This window comes from Sciurus vulgaris (genome assembly GCF_902686455.1).
Source record: "Sciurus vulgaris genome assembly, chromosome: 10".
In the NCBI taxonomy this organism is placed as follows: Eukaryota; Metazoa; Chordata; class Mammalia; order Rodentia; family Sciuridae; genus Sciurus; species Sciurus vulgaris.
This window is the reverse complement of record NC_136470.1, coordinates 93,054,410-93,072,212: the sequence shown is the minus strand read 5'-3', so window position 1 is coordinate 93,072,212 and position 17,803 is coordinate 93,054,410.

Below are 17,803 nucleotides of genomic sequence, written 5' to 3'. Positions count from 1 at the left end.
TTTGCAAATGGTATAATGATATGTATATAAGTTTATACATCTATTAAAACACAAATAATTCCTCTTGCAAGGCAAGGAACATAGATGTTGCTTCTTGAGATTTTCTCTGCATTCTGGGTTTGGCTAAGATATAAGAGCTATATGAAGAGAGCTAAATTGAAATTGCCAATGCACCCAGTTACTGGGGGATCTTTGCAGGCTGTAAAGTTATGCACATGGACATAGAAAATTGATCAAGCTTAAAGAATGAACAAAATAGAATCAGCCCCAACTTGCTGCTTCAGAATACTATCAAGGTTCTTGCTTTGCTCCCCCAGGGAATTATTTTTTCATTCCTGCAAGATACCCGGGGACCAAGGAAGAGATAATTCATTTTGAAACGAAATGCCCTATTTTTGGAGTACTGCCCTGAATTTTTTCTTTTGCCTATAATAATCTATTGTCCTGGATACCAAAAATAGTGTTGGGCAGGGATTATTTAAAGCTCTTCAGCAGAAGGCTGTAATGCAGCCGGCTGAACTTCTTAGAACAAAAGAAGTTAAGGTACAGTTAAAGAGAACTTTGAAAGTGTCTATGGAAGTGGAGGCAGGTTCTGGAACCCCAATATTTTTGTTTTCCTTTATGCATATTTTTACAGAGCTGGAGGAGACTCCAAAGACTAGTCAGGGTAGAAATTTGATGTGGTAAAAGATAATCCGCAGGCTTATTTAGGAAGACCTACTTCAGAACATAAAACAAAACTCAAAAGAAAATGTTTTCGAACAGCCATGTTATTTACACTGAATGATACTGGGGCACTGGGAAGACCCACTACTTTCTTCTTGAATATCATTTAATGGGACCCTGAATCTTTCTAGGAAGCGTGATTTCTTTACTGAATCTCGAGAAGTTCTAACACTTTTCTACTAGATATTGAAGATTCATATTAGCTTTCTCTGGCTGCTGTAAAAAAAAAAAATCACAAATTCAGTGATTTCATGTTACACAAATTTATTCTCTTAGAATTCTGAAGGTCAAAAGCCTGAGATCATATTCATGGGTTAAGGTTAAGGTGTCTAAAAAACCATTTCTCTCTGGAGGGAGAATCTGTTACCTGGCCTTTTCCAGCTTCCAGCGGCCACCAGCATTCTTGTCCTGTGGTTCTTTCCATGGTCAAATCATGTCACTCCACCTCTGCTTTCCTCATCATATCCCCTCCTCTTCATTTTCAAATTTCCCTCTGCCTTCTTTTATAAGGACATCTATGATTACATTTGGGCTCTACGTTAATAACAATCCAGAATAATGTCCCAATCTCAGAATTCTTAATCAAATTTGCTGAATTTTTTTTTTTTTTTTTTTTTTTTTTGCCATATAAGGTAACATTCACAAGTTCTGGGGATAAAGATGTAGGTATCTTTTAGGGGAGCCAATACTGAGCTCACCATAAAAGGGTAGCAGGTAGAAGAGAAATTAGCCTTGTTCTGGGAAGCTCTGAACATAGCTAGCAAAAGAAAAATCTATTTTTGAAATTTGAAAGGAGGTACTTTCGATTATCAGTACTTTCCAAAATAGAGGGGGCTCTCTTGGGTCTGTGAGTTAGATTTGAAATTGGAATATTTACTATGGTACCACAATATAACACTTGAATATTTCAAAGTGAAATGCTATGCAAAAATGTGGATTTTCAAAGAAAATGACACTACAAGGAGACTCTAAGGGGTCGAGAGTTTGGAGAAAGGGGCAATTTGTGAAGAGATTTCCTTGGAAGGAACTTCTGTCCTCTCTCTACCTCAAAGGGAATGCGGTAAGGGTGGTCTCTCTTTCACATCCAGCCTAGAGGGAGTGGACTTCAAAGACACCACTCTGAAACACAAAGGAGGCTTGGACTACTGTGTGGCACACACAGTCAGAACTTGTGCATGTCACTCTTACAGAGAAGTGCAAAGATAAAGGTTCTGTCAAATGAAGCTTCCCTTTCTCAGGTGGTGGGTCTAAGGTGCTTCAAGCCCAGCGAACATTGCTGGAATCTGCAGGAAGGTCCTGTGGAAGAGGGTTTCTGCTGGACAGTGAGGGGTTTCTAGGGAGGGTCTGGAGAAGAAGGAACACTGGGAAGGCATCTCCCTCTTTCCAGATGCCTACTCCAGAAGGGTCTGAGACCATGCTCAGCTAGTGAGCCAGGATGAGAGGGTAAACTCGAAAAAGGGCCTTGCTGGACTGGGGCACAGTAGAAAGAGATTCTTGGCTTTGAATAAAGATTAAATGCTAATGTTGGGACTAATGGCACATTAACTAACTCAGGCTGACTCCTTGTTTCCTGGCGGGTGGGCAAGATCAAGGCCTCAAAGGTGGTTTCAAAAGTTAATGATGCCCCAGCACCCAAAAAAAAAAAAAGTTAATGACGATAAACGGGGCCACCGTTAGGGATTGGTTAACAACAGTTCTGCAAACGTGATCAGCTCGTGCTTGCCATATAGTCCTATGGGACTCTCGCCTGCGTGAACCCCCGTGCCTTGCTGACCTTTAAGCTGATTGGTTCCCGCCTAGCCTTCACCCTACATAAAAGCTGTGTGACTTCCTCAATAAATGAGTTCCTGCTGTGACGGGTCTCCCTGACGCGTCTGATTGTCCTCCACCCGGAGGGCTGGGTGCGGGCCGTCAGTCTGCCCTACCTTTCCCGGTCTGGCCTTGTTGGAGAGTGCTCCCTTCCCTTGTCGCTGGTTGAGAAGAGCAAGGGGGCTAAAGACCCCAGCATGCTAACTAATATATTGAATTGGATATTTAATTACAGTACTGAGAATGTACTTTGGTGACTTAAAAAGCCCTTAGAATTGTACATGGCCTATAAGTGACCAGACACGTCAAGGTTCTGCCACAGTTCTTATTTAGAGGCCAGAGAAAATTTTAAAGTGGTAATGGGAAGTAAACAATGAGATTGTGTTTGACTACATTCTCTGAGTAGAACTGTTGGGCATGCTGGGTACAGGTGCTGGTGAGTTCTCCACACTAGCATGTGCAGGCAGTAGGTGACAACTTGCCAAGGGTGTTGTAGAAAAGCCTTAGACATCTGAAGAATAGTTTTGTGAGGATCTGTAAGTTTGCTTCTAACTCTGGTGGTTTTTGATTCTGTGCTACTCAACTGCTGGAAAGAGGCTTTGCTAAGAAAGGTTGCAACAGGAAGAATAAGAAATAAACAAAAGGGCAAAGAAAACTTGCAGTTGGTGAGGAGTTGGTGATAAATAGAGACAAAACCAGTAAATGCTTCCAAAAGAAAGAAAGAAAAATTCATTTACTCCTGTTCAAAAAGGCAAAATGTTGATCTTCTTTAACAAAAATCTTGATATATAAAGTGAGGGAAAAATGTGTTGAATAGATTTGAATTTTAAACACTATTGTGTATTTCCCATTTCTGGTCTGTAGGTAAGGATCTTAGAATCCACCACTCAATACTAACAAGTAAAAAGCTGAAAGTCAATAGCTCTTAAATTCTTAAGAGAGGCAAGGTCATAGGGAAAACCAGTAACCCCAGAATTGAAGAGACAGATGGGTGGATACAGGTAATTACAACTTGCCAGGGTAGAAACCTGTGACCAAAATCCTGTGCTAGCAGGAACTCATGCTGGCATAGAAAAACCTGAACCCTAATTGAGTTGCTGGAGTTCAATTAAACACTTCAGATGGACCTAATGAGAGGGGGTTCCCACACTGTCATTTTTGCCTTTGGGTGTCCTACCAGGTCCACACAGTGTGCATTGGAGAAGACTCCCCTTGGGGAGGGCAAAAATAAATAACCATTTTGAAATATACCAGAGCATTTCATTCTTCTTAGTAAAGTCTGTCCTCAAGAGAAACTTTAACCAGAGCCTAACCTGCTGAAATTTCCTTAGAAACCAACTGACCTGGGGGAGGAGAAACACACAACACAAGCTGCTCTGAGATTTCATGTGGCAGATGACAAGTACCAATTACAGTCTACTCTAGCCACACTGTCCCCTCTAAAGGGAAGGGGAAATTGTAAAGCAGTTCACTAATACTAAAACCTAATCACGAGAAGATAGAACACTTCCCTCCCTCCCCTGCCCTCCCCCTCCCCACTCCATTACTAAAGACCTATTCACAGTAGTTCTTTTCACCCAATGCCTCATGGCTGGCTATCAAGAAAAAAATACAAGGCATACTAAAAGACAAAGAACAAAGTGTGAAGAGACAGAACTAGCATCAGAATGAGACATATTAGGAAATTTGGAACCATTAGACCAGAATCTAAAATAGCAATGATTACTATGCTAAGAACTCTCATGGGTGAAGTAGATAGTATTTAAGAATCAATGCTATTAAGATAATATAAGAAGAGAGAGATGGAAATTCTAAAAAAGAATTTCAGAGATTGAAAAAAACAAAACAAAACCTCAAAACATTGTAATGGAGAGAATGACTTTGAGGCCTTACTAAGCTTTATTTGAGGAAGAATCTCTGAGTCTGAGAATATCTCAATAGAAAGTGTAAACAGAAAAAGCAAAGATAAAGAAAAAACAAAAAAGACTGAACAGAAAATGCAAGGACTGTGAGACAACTGCAAAATGTGTAACAATGCACACCAGGGACCCTGAAAAGATAAGAAAGAGAAAAAAGAAACAGAAGAAACATTTGAAGCAATAATGACTGAGAAATTCCCTCAAATTAATGTCAGATACCAAAGTACAGGTCCAGAAAACTCAAGGAACACCAAGCATGATTAATTCTTAAAACCCCTATGCTTAGACAGATTATATTTAAATTGAAGAAAGTCAAAGACAAAAAAAATTCTAAAAGTAACTAGAGGGAAAACAAAATTTATATAGAGAGGAGCAAAGATAAGAATGACATCAGACTTCTTAAAAATCATACAAGAAAAGAGTGCAGAGAAACATGTAAAGGATGCAGGGGAGGTCAGCACTCTGGAATTCTTTTTCTTTTTATTTTTTTTGTGATACTGGGGATCAAACCCAGGGCCTTGTGCTTGCTAGGCAGACACTCTACCAACTGAGCTATATCCCCAGCCCCACTCTGGAATTTTTTAACCCTACAAAATCATTCTTCTGTTGGGGGCTGTGCCATGTTGGTGGTGCCAGGATGGCGCCTGATCACATCCGCAGCGAGGAGGTTAATTGACATAAGCACACTCAGGTGATTTTCTCCTCCACGCACACAATGTATGCACATGTGTTCTCGAGCACTAATTGCCTGCTCGGAGCATCTCGCCTAATCTTTGCGTAAGAGGCGTGGCCCTGCTCTCCGCGTCCTGGAGGTGATATAAGCATAGGCGGAGCGAGACAGACGTAGCAGCCATTAGCAGAAAAGCAGGAGAAGAAGTACACATGTGCGGCAGCAGCCAGAGGGAAAAACACGCGGCAGTAGCTAATAGGGACATACACAACAGCAGCCATTAGCAGAAAAGCCAGAAGAAAGAACACAGCAGCGAGTAGGGGCAGCGGCGGAAGGCAGATTGCGGAACGGAGAAAGCCTGTCTTTCTTTCAAAGTTTCTCTCTTAAGCAAAGTTTCTTTCTCTCTGATAAGCGGGGTCTCTCTCTCTCTCCTCTCAAAGCAAGTAAACCTCATTTCCTCTATCCTCTATAAACAAGCAAGAAAGCAGTGCACTAAAGAGAAAGATAGAAGTGCCTCAGTTTCCACTCCACCACCCATAAGACCCGTGCAAGCTGTTGCTGCAGGCGGTGACAAATATCCATGGATTTTGGAACCGCAAAGAGCCAGTGACATTCTTCAAAATTAGAGAATATAATACTAAGTGAAATAAGCCAATCCCCACAAAACCAAAGGCTGAATGTTTTCCCTGATAAGAGGATGATGATACATAATGGGAGTTGGGTGTTTGGGGAGTAAGAGAAGAATGGAAGAAATTTAGATTACATAGAAGGAAATGAGAGGGAGGAGGGGGCAGGAGTATGAAAGATGGTGGAATGAGACAGACATCATTACCCATGTACATGTATGATTACATGAATGGTGTGAATCTACGTCATGTACAACCATAGAAATGAAAAGATGTACCCCATTTGTGTACAATAAATCAAAATGCAGTCTGTAAAAATAAAAAAAAATTAAAAAAAGAAAGAAAAAAAGAAAAATAACTGAGGAATCCTTAACCTCAAGTATTTAGACCTCTAAATAAACATGAGTCAAAGATAAAATCTCAAGACAGATTTTAAAGTAATTTTTAGCTAAAAGAAAAGGAAAAAATAGCTTATAAAAATGTGTGAAATGCAATGAAACAGTGCTTAGGGGGAATTTATAGCATCTAATGCAAATAGAAAAAAGACAAAAAAAGATCTAAAATTAATAATCTCAGTTTCCACTTTGGAAAACTAGAAAATAAGAGTAAACTAAATCCAAAATAAGCAAAATAAAAGAAATAATTAAAATTAAAACAGAAATGAATGGAATTAAAAACAGAAAATCAATAGAGAAAATCAGTAAAACTAAGCTTCATGTTTGAAAAAGATCAATAAAGTCAATGATCTAGCTCAGTTAACTAATCACCAGACCCTGATGGCTTATTGGTGAATTATACCAAGAATTTTCAGTTTTATCTTTCTTATTAGTTTCTCTCAGAGGATTAAAGCAGAAGAAATACTTCCTAAGACATTCTATGAGGCCCGCATAATATACAAAGACATTGTAAGAAAGGAATACTACAGACTGCTATGGCTCATGAACTCTAATGAAAAAGTCCTTGTCAAAATATTAGTAAATCAAACCAAACAATATATTAAAAGACTTATTCACCATAATCAGGTGAGATTTATTCCAGGTATAGAAGGCTGGTACAGTTAATATAACTCATCATATCAAAGGCTATCAAAGAAAATTCTCATGATTGTGTGGTAGATACAGAAGAAACATAGGACAAAATATAAAGCACTCATTAATGATAATAATGTACAGTAAACCAGGAATAGAAGAGGATTTCCTCAACTTAATAAAGAACATTTACAAAATTCTACAGCTAACATCATACTTGGTGAAAAACTAAAAGCTTTTCCCATTAATAAAAGACAAGGTCAGGATAGCTCCACTTTCCAACATCATGCTGAAGTTCTAACTAATGCTAAGAAAAGATATGGATAAAAAGGTTCTACAAATTGGGAAGGAAGAAATAAAAATATCTTTGTTTACAAATAATATGATTATCTATGTACCAAGTCTAAAAGAATTTACCAAAGCCTCCCGGAATGAATAATAATAATTTATGATAGCAGAATAGTCAGCTGTAAAGGAAAAGTTCAAAAGTTAATAACATTTATCAGCAGTGAGCGAAAGGAAATCAAAATTAAAAACACAACATCATTTACATTAGTACATACCAAAATGAATTACTTAGGTATAAATCTAACAATATATATAAAAGATTATATGAGGAAAGCTATGAAACTCTGTTGAAAAAAACCAGAGAAGCACTAAATAAAAGGAGAGATATTCCATGTTCATGGATAGGAAGATTCAATTTTGTCAAGAGGTCCAATCAGAAAAAGATACAGTAACTGAATAACAAGAATACCAGTCACCCATTGAGAGAAAATATTTGCAAAGGCATAGTGCATAAAGGACTCTTACTCAAAATATAAAAACACTTTTTTAAAAAGTCAACAGTATGATTTACCATTCATATAATTCTCTCCTAATCCATAGACTATCTTTTCATTTGGTTGATTGTTTCCTTTGGATTACAGTGTTTTTAAGTAGTTCCACTTGTTTATTTTTGCCTTTTCTGCAAAGTTTTTTCCCAGCAAAGGAAACAATCAACATTGTGAAGAAAGAGCCTACAGAGTCGGAGAAAATCTTTTCCACATACACATCAGATAGAGCACTAATCTCCAGAATTTATAAAGAACTCAAAAAACTTTACACCATGAATACAAATAACCCAATCAACAAATGGGCTAAGGAAATGAACAGACACTTCACAGAAGAAGATGTACAAGCAATTAACAGATATATGAAAAAATCAACATCTCTAGTAATAAGAGAAATGCAAATCAAAACTACCCTAAGATTCATCTCACCCCAATTAGAATGGTGATTATCAAGAATACAAGCAATAATAGGTGTTGGCGAGGATGTGGGGAAAAAGGTACACTCATATATTGCTGGTGGGGTTGTAAATTGGTGCAGCCACTCTGGAAAGCAGTATGGAGATTCCTTAGAAAATTATCTATCCCACTCCTTGGTCTATACCCAAAGGAATTAATATCAACAAACTATAGTGACACAGTCACATCAATGTTCATAGCAGCTCAATTCACAATAGCTAGATTGTGGAACCAACCTAGGTGCCCTTCAGTAGATGAATGGATAAAGAAATTGTGGTACATATATACAATGGAATATTATGCAGTCATAAAGAAGAATAAAATTATGATATTTGCAGGCAAATGGATGAAGTTGGAGAGTATCATACTAAATGAAATAAGTCAATCCCAAAAAACCAAAGGCAGAATGATTTCTCTGATAAGTGGAAAATGATACATAATGGGGGGGAGGAGGTAAGGGAAGAATGGAGGAAGGATGGATTGTGTAGAGGGAAATGAGGGGTGGGGAGGGGGCAGGGGGAACGAAAGATAATAGAATGAGACAAACATCCTATGTACATGTATGATTACATAAATGGTGTGACTCTACTTCGTGTACAACCAGAGAAATGATAGTTGTACCCCATTTGTGTAAAATGAATTAAAAAAAATAATAAAAGGGTATTTCTGGGAAAAAAATCATTGCCAGGGTCAATGCCAAGTAGCATTTTCCCTATGATTTCTTCCAGGATTTTCACATGTTACATGTAGGCCCTAAATCCATTTTTAGTTGATTTTTGTGTGTAGTGTAAGTTAAAGGTCCAATTTCAGTCTTTTATATGTGAATGCCTAATTTTTCTGAAACCATTTATGGAAGAGAATATTTTTTCCCTACTGTGCCTTCTTGGTGTCTTGTTGAAAATTAACAGAGTGTACATGTTTGGTTTTATTTCTGGACTTTTCATTTTGCTGTACTGGTCAATCTGCCATTTTTATGAAAGTACTATATCTTTTCAGTTCTTTTTTTAAAATTTGTTTAATTTGTTCTAATTAGTTGTACATGACAGTAGAGTGCATTTATACATTTTGATAAGTCACACATAAATGGAGTGTAATTTCTCATTTTTCTAATTGTACATATTGTAGGATCATATCGGTCATGCGGTCATATATGTACGTGAAGTAACAATGTCTGTTTCACTGCATATTTATGGTATACAGTGTGATCATGCATGTATTCAATATGAAATGATCAAATCAAGGTAACTTAGCATTTTCATCTCCTTAAATATTTATTCTTATTTTGTGTTGGAAATCTTTGAATTGCTAGTTCTTTATAAAAATGTGATAAATTATAAACTGATAACTTGACTGTGTTGTAGAATTCTAATGCTTATTCCTCCTATGTGACTGCATTTTTGTATGTCTTATTTGATTTTTTACTACCACTTATCATTTATATCCTCTAGTGACTACTATTCTATCATTTTGGTGAAATTAAGTTTTTCTTGGTTACTACATAGTAGTGAGTACATATGAAATATTTGCTTTTCTGTACCTGGCTGATTTCACTTAACATAGTATCCTGCAACTCCATCCACATTGCCGCAGATGACAGGATTCCATCCTTCTTATTGCTGAATAGTGCATTGTGGATTACACTACATTTTTTCTATTCTTTCATCCATCAATGGACACCTAGGTTGGTTCCATACCTTGACTAACATGAATAATGCTTCAATAATCATGGAAGTTTAGGTATCCCTTTGACATACTGATTTCATTTCCTTTGGGTTTCTGTTTGAATATTTGTTTTTTGTTTTGGATACTGGGGATTGAACCCCAGAGTACTTTACCACTGAGCCACATCCCTAGCCCTTTCTTTTCTGTTCTCTCTCTTTTTTAAAATTTTGAAACAGGATTTCACTAATTTACTTAAGGTCTGAGTTGCCAAGGTTGGCATCAAACTTGTGCTCCTCCTGCTTTAGTCTCCCCAAATTGCTGACATTACAGGTGTGCACCACCACGTCCAGCTCATTTCCTTTGGATATATAACCAAGTGATAGGATTGCTGGATCATAAAATGAACTGGAGGAGACGACACTCAGAAGCTTTTCATGGAGGGTAGATGGAGCTGTGGAGAATGGGTGTGGCTGCCTGGCTGCTTCCCAGGACCATGGAAGGGTAGATGGCAGTGTGCTAACAATGATTTATGGGCTGGGTATAGAGATAAGACTATGCTGCAGAATTTTGTGTGGTGCAAAGTGTAATAAGGGCTGGGCTCTCTCTCCAGAGTAGCACGGTGGTATGGATTCCTTGTCATTCCCCCAGAGTGGTTTCAGGGACTATGAGGGTTTCAGACTTCTCGGTGAAAAACACTTCCACTGTTCATGATATTAATGGGCTCTTTGGGAGGGCTCTTGCCTACCCATTCCCCATTTTGTGAACTACCTCTGGGTTCAGAGTTATCTCATCTGGAAAAACAAAACAAAATGATATATGCTGGTGCTTGGTTTTCATTTTTATAAGGCCATCCTGCCTTTCCATGCTCCACAGCATTTCTGCTGCATCCCTAGTGCACTGATGCTGTCCTTCAAACATTCCAGTGTAATTACAGTTATTTATTGATTGATTGATTTACTTATTTGTTTAGTGGGATCATGTGCCAGGAGCCTTTAGTCCGACATCTTGCTGAGGTTACCACCATACTGTTTTTGTTACTATGATTTTAGAATCTACTGAAATTAGGATCATGACACCTCTAGATTTTTCTTTTGCAAGGTTCCTTTGGCTGCTTTAGCCTTTTGTGGTTTCACATGTGTTTTAGAGGTTTCTCCATTTCTATGAATAATGACATTGGAATTTTGATAGAGATTACAGTGCATCTGTGTGTTGCTTTGTGTAGTCTGGATATTTTAGTAATATTAACCATTCCAATTTATGAACACAAAGTATCTCTCCATTTATCTTTCTTCTTTGATTAATTTTATTAATGTTTTATAGTTTTCAATACTACAGATATTTTACTTCTTTGGGTTTTTGTTAAACATTTTATTCTTTTTGGTGCTATTGTAAATGTGATTGGCTTTTTAAAATTTTTCCATTTTTATTGATACAGTATAGTTGTATATAATGGAGAGATTTGTTGTTATCTATCCATGCATGCACACAATATAACAATATAATTTGGCCAATATCATTCCCCAGCATTGTCCTTTTCCCTCACTTCCTCCCTGGTTCCTCTCCTCTACTCTACTGATTTCCCTTCTATTTTCATGATATTTCCCCATACCACCTTTCTTTTCCTTTTTCCTCTCCGGCTTCTACATATGAGAATAAACATATGACCCTTGCTTTTCTGAGTTTGCCTTATTTTGCTTAAGTTAAAGTTCTCATTTTCTTACAAATGCTATAATTTCATTCTTCCATATGACTGAATAAAACTCCATTGTGCATACATGCCACACTTTCTTTATCCATTCATTTATTGATCAGTACCTAGGACTATTCCATAGTTTGGCGACTGTCAATTGTGCTGCTATAAACATGGGCTTTCATGTATCTGGAGTAAGATAACCAATTCTTTAGAAGAAATACCATGGAGAGTATAGATGAGTTGTATGATAGTTTTGTTCCTAGTCTTTTCAGGAAACTTCATATTGATTTCAGTAGTGGTTTTACTAATTTATAATACCACCAACAGTATAAAGTGTTCCTTTTTCTCAACACCCTCTCTAGCATTTATTCCTGTTTGTAAATGTTAAAGGCTGCCATTCTGACTAGAGAGAGATGAAACCTCAATGTAGTTTGGATTTTTATTTCCCTAATTACTAATGCTGTTGGACAGTTTTTCATATGTTTATTGGTTATTTGTATTTCTTCTTTTGAAAGTGTCTGTTTTATTTATTTTTTCATTTATTTATTGTGGGGATTTTTGTGTTGAGTTTTTTGAGTTCTTCATATATTCTGGATATTAATCCTCTGTCAGAAGAATAGCTAGCAAAGATTTTCTCCCATTCTGTAGGTTCTCTCTTCAAATGTTTAATAGTTTCTTTCCTTTGCTGTGCTGAAGCTTTTTAATTTGATACCATCCCACTTATTAATTCCTGGCATTATTTCCCTTTAGGGGTTCTGTTGAGAAAGTCATTGCCTGTGCTTCAGTATTGGAGTTTTGATCCTACATTTTCTTCTAGGAATTGCATAGTTTCTGATCTAATTCCTAGGTCTTTGATCCCTTTTAAGTTGATTCTTGAGCAGGGTGAAAGATAAGAGTCCAGTTTTGTTCTTCTACATATGGATAACCTGTTTTTTCCAACACCATTTGTTAGAAAGGCTGTCTTTTCTCCAGTGTATATTTTTGGCACCTTTGTCTAGGATCAGATGAAGGAGTCCATGTGGGCTTTTCTCTGTATCTTCTATTCTTTACCATTGGTATATGTATCTGTTTTTATGTCAATATCATGCAGTTTTTGTTACTATAGTTCTGTAGTATAATTTGAAGTCAGGTATTGTGATGCCTTCAGAATTGCTTTCAGGGCTTAGAATTGAATTGCTTTGGTAATCGATTTTGTTGATAAGTAATTATTGGTGTAAAGAAATACAACAAATTTTGATTTTCTTTTCTGTCCTTTAATTTTTCTGAATTTATTTATTAGATCTAGTAGTTTTTAAAGAGTCTTTTTTCCTACGTATAGGATTATGTCATCTACAAATATGCATAATTTTGCTTCCTCTTTTTAAATTTAATTTGGAAAACTTTTTCTTTTCTTGTAGGATTGCTCCTGTTCACACTTCCAGTAGCATCAATAGAAATGCTGAGAGTAGGCATCCTTGCTTTGTATCAGATCATAGAGGGAATTTTTTAAGGTTTTACCCCACTGATTATGTTGTTAGGCATGAGTTTTCATAACTGGCCTTTATTCTATTGAGGAAATTTCCCTCTATACCTGGATTGTTGAGAGTTTATATGAAGAATGTATGTTGAACCTTATTAAATATTTTTCTGCATCTATTGGGACAGTGGTGTGGTTTGTATCATTCATTTTACCATTATGGTACATTACACTGAGTGATTTGCCTATTTTTAACCAACCTTATAGTCTTGCAGGGATAAATCCCACTTGGTCATGGTGTAAAATCTTTCTGCCATGTTGAATTCAGTTTGCTAGTATTTTATTGAGAATTTTGCCTTTGTGTTCATCAAAGGTATTTTTTTGTTTTTGTGGTGTCTTTGTTTTTGGTATGAGTATGGTGCTGGTTTCACAGAATGAGTTTAAAAACATTATCTCTGCTTTTTTTGAAGATTAATGAGGTATTAACACTGTTATTTGAATTCAGTAGAATTTTGCCATGAAGGATTCTTTCCATAAATTTCTTTACTCTGAGCATTTTGATTACAACTCCAAACAAATCTGAAGGGGAAAAATGGGCAACAATTGACAGATTATCCAGATAGAAACTCAATAAGGAATTATTGGACTTGAACTACACTTCAGATCAAATGGACCTAATAGATTTATACAGAACATTGTATCCAACGGCATCAGAATGAGCATTTTTCTCAGGTGCACATAGAATATACTCCAAGCATGATCATATGTTAGGATGCAAATGATAGCAAATTAAGATGATTGAAATCATATCAAGTATTTTTTGTGACCACAATGGTATTAAACCTGGTATATTTACAATGTGTGTAAATCAAACAACACTTATTAACAATTAAAAAACACTCCTGAATAACCAATGAGTCAAGGAACTCAAAAGAGAAATATAAAAATATCTTGTGACACAAATGAATACTAAAACTTAAAGGATACATAGTAAAAGTGGTTCCAAGAGTGAAACTTACAGTGGTGAAAGCCTACATGAATAAAGAAGAAAGATTTCAAATAAACAGCTTAACATTGTACATAAAGGAACTAGAAAAAGAACAAACTAAACCTGAAGTTAACAGAAGGAACGTGTGTTAGTCAGATTTCTGTTGCTGTGACAAAATACCTGAAATAAACAACTTATAAGGAAGAAAGATTTATTTTGGCTCATTGTTTCAGAGTTTCAAAATATGGTTGCTTAACCCCATTTCTCTGGGCCTATGTCAAGGGAGAACACCATAGTGAGGAGTACGTGGTGGATCAGAGGTGGCTGGGAAGCAGAAGGAAAGAGGAGGATCAGGGGCTGAGGTCCAAATATCACCTTCAAGGATACCTCTCAGTGATTCACTTCCTTCAACTAGACCTCAACTCCTTAAGTTTTCATCACCTCAAGTTAGTTCCCTAGCTGGGGACAAAACCTTCAACACATGAACCTTCAGAGACATTTAAGATCCAAACTACAACAGAAAGAAAGAATATAGACCAAAAGAGAAATAAATCAAATAGAAAATTTATAAAAAAAAATTTAAATTTAGAGTTGGTGTTTTGAAAAAAACAAAGAAAATAAACTCTTGGCTAGACTAACTCAAAGAAACAGGAAGACTCAAATAAATAAAATCAGAGATTTATTGAGACTTTACAATGAAAACCCAGGAATTTTAAAAAAAAGTTCCAAAAACCAAACATTATAGGCAATTATATGGCAACAAATTGGATAATTCAGAGGAAATGGATTTTAAAATAAATAAATTCTAGACACATATAACTTAAGATTGGATCCAAAAGAAATAGAAAGCCTGGATAGACTGGTAAATTCAATAAGAAAACAAAAACATCCCAAGCTAAAACTAAAATGGACCAAAAATGTTAACATATATACCTTACCAAGAAAAGATGCACAGATGGCAAATAAACCTGAAAGATGCTTCACATCATATGTCATTAGGAAAATGCAAATTAAATCAACAATGAACATTACTAAGAGCTATTAGAATGGCCAAAAATCCAGAACACTGACAATATCAAATGCTGATAAGAATGTGGAGCAAGAGGAGTTCTCATTCATTGCTGGTGGTAATACAAAATTGTAAGGGTTCATTGCAAGAGTAACAATTTCTTGCAAAGCTAAACATTCTCTTATCATGTGGTCCAGCAATTAAAATCCTAATTTACATAAAGGAGCTAAAAACATGTGCTCACAAAAACCTGTGCATGGAGACTCATAGAAGTTTTTTCTTTCTAACAGTCAAATCTTGGAAGCAACCTAGATGTCCTTCAGTGTTTGAATGAATAAATAAAATGTAGTATATCCAGACAATGGAATCATAATCAGTGCTAAAAGTAAATGAGTATCAAGCCACAAATAGACATGGAAACATAAATGTATATTACGAAGTGAAAGAAGTCAATCTGAAAAAGCAGCATATTGTGTAATACCAACTATAAGAGGAAAAGGTAAAATTGTGGAAACAGTGAAAAGTTCAGAGTTTGCCAGGGGTTTAGGGATGGAAAGATGAATATTCAGGAGGGTACAGAGGATCTTTAGGGCAGTGAAACTATTCCACATGACACTGTCAGGGTGGATCTATGCCATTATAAATGTGTGAAAACTTATGGAATGTACAACACCAAGAGTGAACGCTAATGTAAACTGTGGACTTTGGGTGATAATGATGTGTCAATGTTGGTTTTTTTATAATAAAAATACACCAATCTGGTGGGAGTACCGATAATGTCTATGCATGCATAGGGGCAGAGGATCTACAGGAAATCTTTGTACCTTTCACTCATTTTTTTTTCCTGTGAATCTAAAACACTTTAAAAAATAGTGTATTTTTAAAAAAATACTACTGCCCACACTCAAGCATTTCCATGCCTTTGTAAGAGTCCCTGTTCAAAATACATGCTAATGTGAAAGAATAAGTTTGCAGCCAAAACTCATTTTTAAAGCTGGTTTGTCTCCAAATGTATGAGTGTTTTATTACTGTTATTATAAATGCCCTTTAATTTAGGCCTTCTCATTTATTATCATGGAGAGCTCCAAAGTGAAATGAAAAACAACAGCTTCTTGACAAGCTTACAGACTTTTAAGTTGTTAGAGTGGGTGGAAGAAATGAGTGTGGCAAAGCTTTATAGTCATCAATAGGATGGCTTTATTCTGAAATGATGACATAAATAAGCCTCTTCAAAAGCTTCATTGGGTGTATCATAGAAAATGCCATGTCAGTTTTGGGAACTTGATAACTTTTGGACCTTGAGCGTAAATAATATCTGTCCAGCAAAACTTGAGCCAAAGCTTTTACTGGCAGGTTCACAAATTTCTAAAATTTTAGCATGGCAATTTCTGAAAAGGCAATCCTTTAGCTAGCATTTTTATGTGCATATTATTGTCTATTTTAAACTGAGAAAATGCATTTTTTCTTAAGAATGTAGGAAGGGAACTGATGTTTAATGTTTACTATGTGCTAGGTCCTTAACATAAATAATCTCATTTAATCATTACAACAAAGTCATGAGGTCAGAATTGCTATCTCTGTTTTAGACATAAGGAAAACAAAATGTGGAAAATAATAGCAGCTAAGGCTTACGTCACACTATGTCAGGCAACGTTACAAGTACTTTTTGCATATATTGACAGATTTAATTCCCACTAACGAACTTAAAAAGGTGGGCACTATTATTACCATTTTGCAGATGAGAAAACTGAAGCACAGGGAGATCAGCGATTTGTCGGATAGAAGTGGCAGAAGCCAGGATTGAGACACAGGGAGTCTGACTTGAATCTGTACCTTTAACACAAAGCTATGTAACTGAAAGAGCAGCAAATGGCTTTACAGCAAGCAAATGGCAGATTTCCAGTCTCTCTAACTCTTGAAAATCCTTCTTATCTTTTAAGTTCCACTAAGATGAGAGTGGTTATTGCTAACCTCACTCTCAGGTATTGTTAGATTAATTTTTTCCCCCAGAACTGTCATGATCATATTATTTGTACTTCTACTAAGCAGATATGAAATTCTGATCCAGGTATTTATACGTAAACTCTTTTTAAGACAATGAGTAACTTCTTAACAGTATCTTGAAGCAACCAAACATACAGTAGTGGATGCCCAGGATTTTAAATGAACAAGGAGATTGTCTATATCAGTTATTAAACAAGTTTTTCCTTTTTCTGTTCTCTGCAAAGAACAGAAATGAAAAGGTGATTACATTATTGGCTTAGAAGACTGAATAGTTTAAGCCTTAATTGATAATGTTCAGAAGAATATCAATTGAATGACAAATTTAAGCTAACAGAAATAATGTAAACTGATAGAAAATTCAGATTATAATAAGTATAGTAAAATCCCTGTGTTCTTCTTAAGAAGATTCACATTCAAACAGAGACTATATTCTCTGATACGTGCACCCCCACCCAGAGTCCTGGTACCAACTCACCGGACTGAGAGATGTGGTCTCTGTCACTCAATGAGATACCTCCTGAGGTTCTCCAAAGCTGAGACATGAAGCACCTGCCCTGTAAGATAGTGACATCCACCTTCTCTCCAAGTAATATGGCATATGTGGATTGAACCAGGAAGGTATGTTGCAGTAAAATAGCATTGAGCAAGGAGTCATATGATCTGGGATTAAATCTGAGTTCTAAATACTTCCTAGTGGTGTTCTTGGGCAGGTTCCTGAGGATCAGTTTCTTCATCTGTGTAATGGGTGTAAGCATGCTGCCATTTTGGTCTGTTTGAAGGATTGCTTGAGTGTCCATGAAAGTCTTTGGCATGTCAATTCTGTCCTTAGTGTTCAGACAATGTGAATTTCATTCATTCCTGTAGGGATAATTCCACTGGGTTCTGGCCACCCTCCACACATATTGCCACCTAGGTAGCCATTCT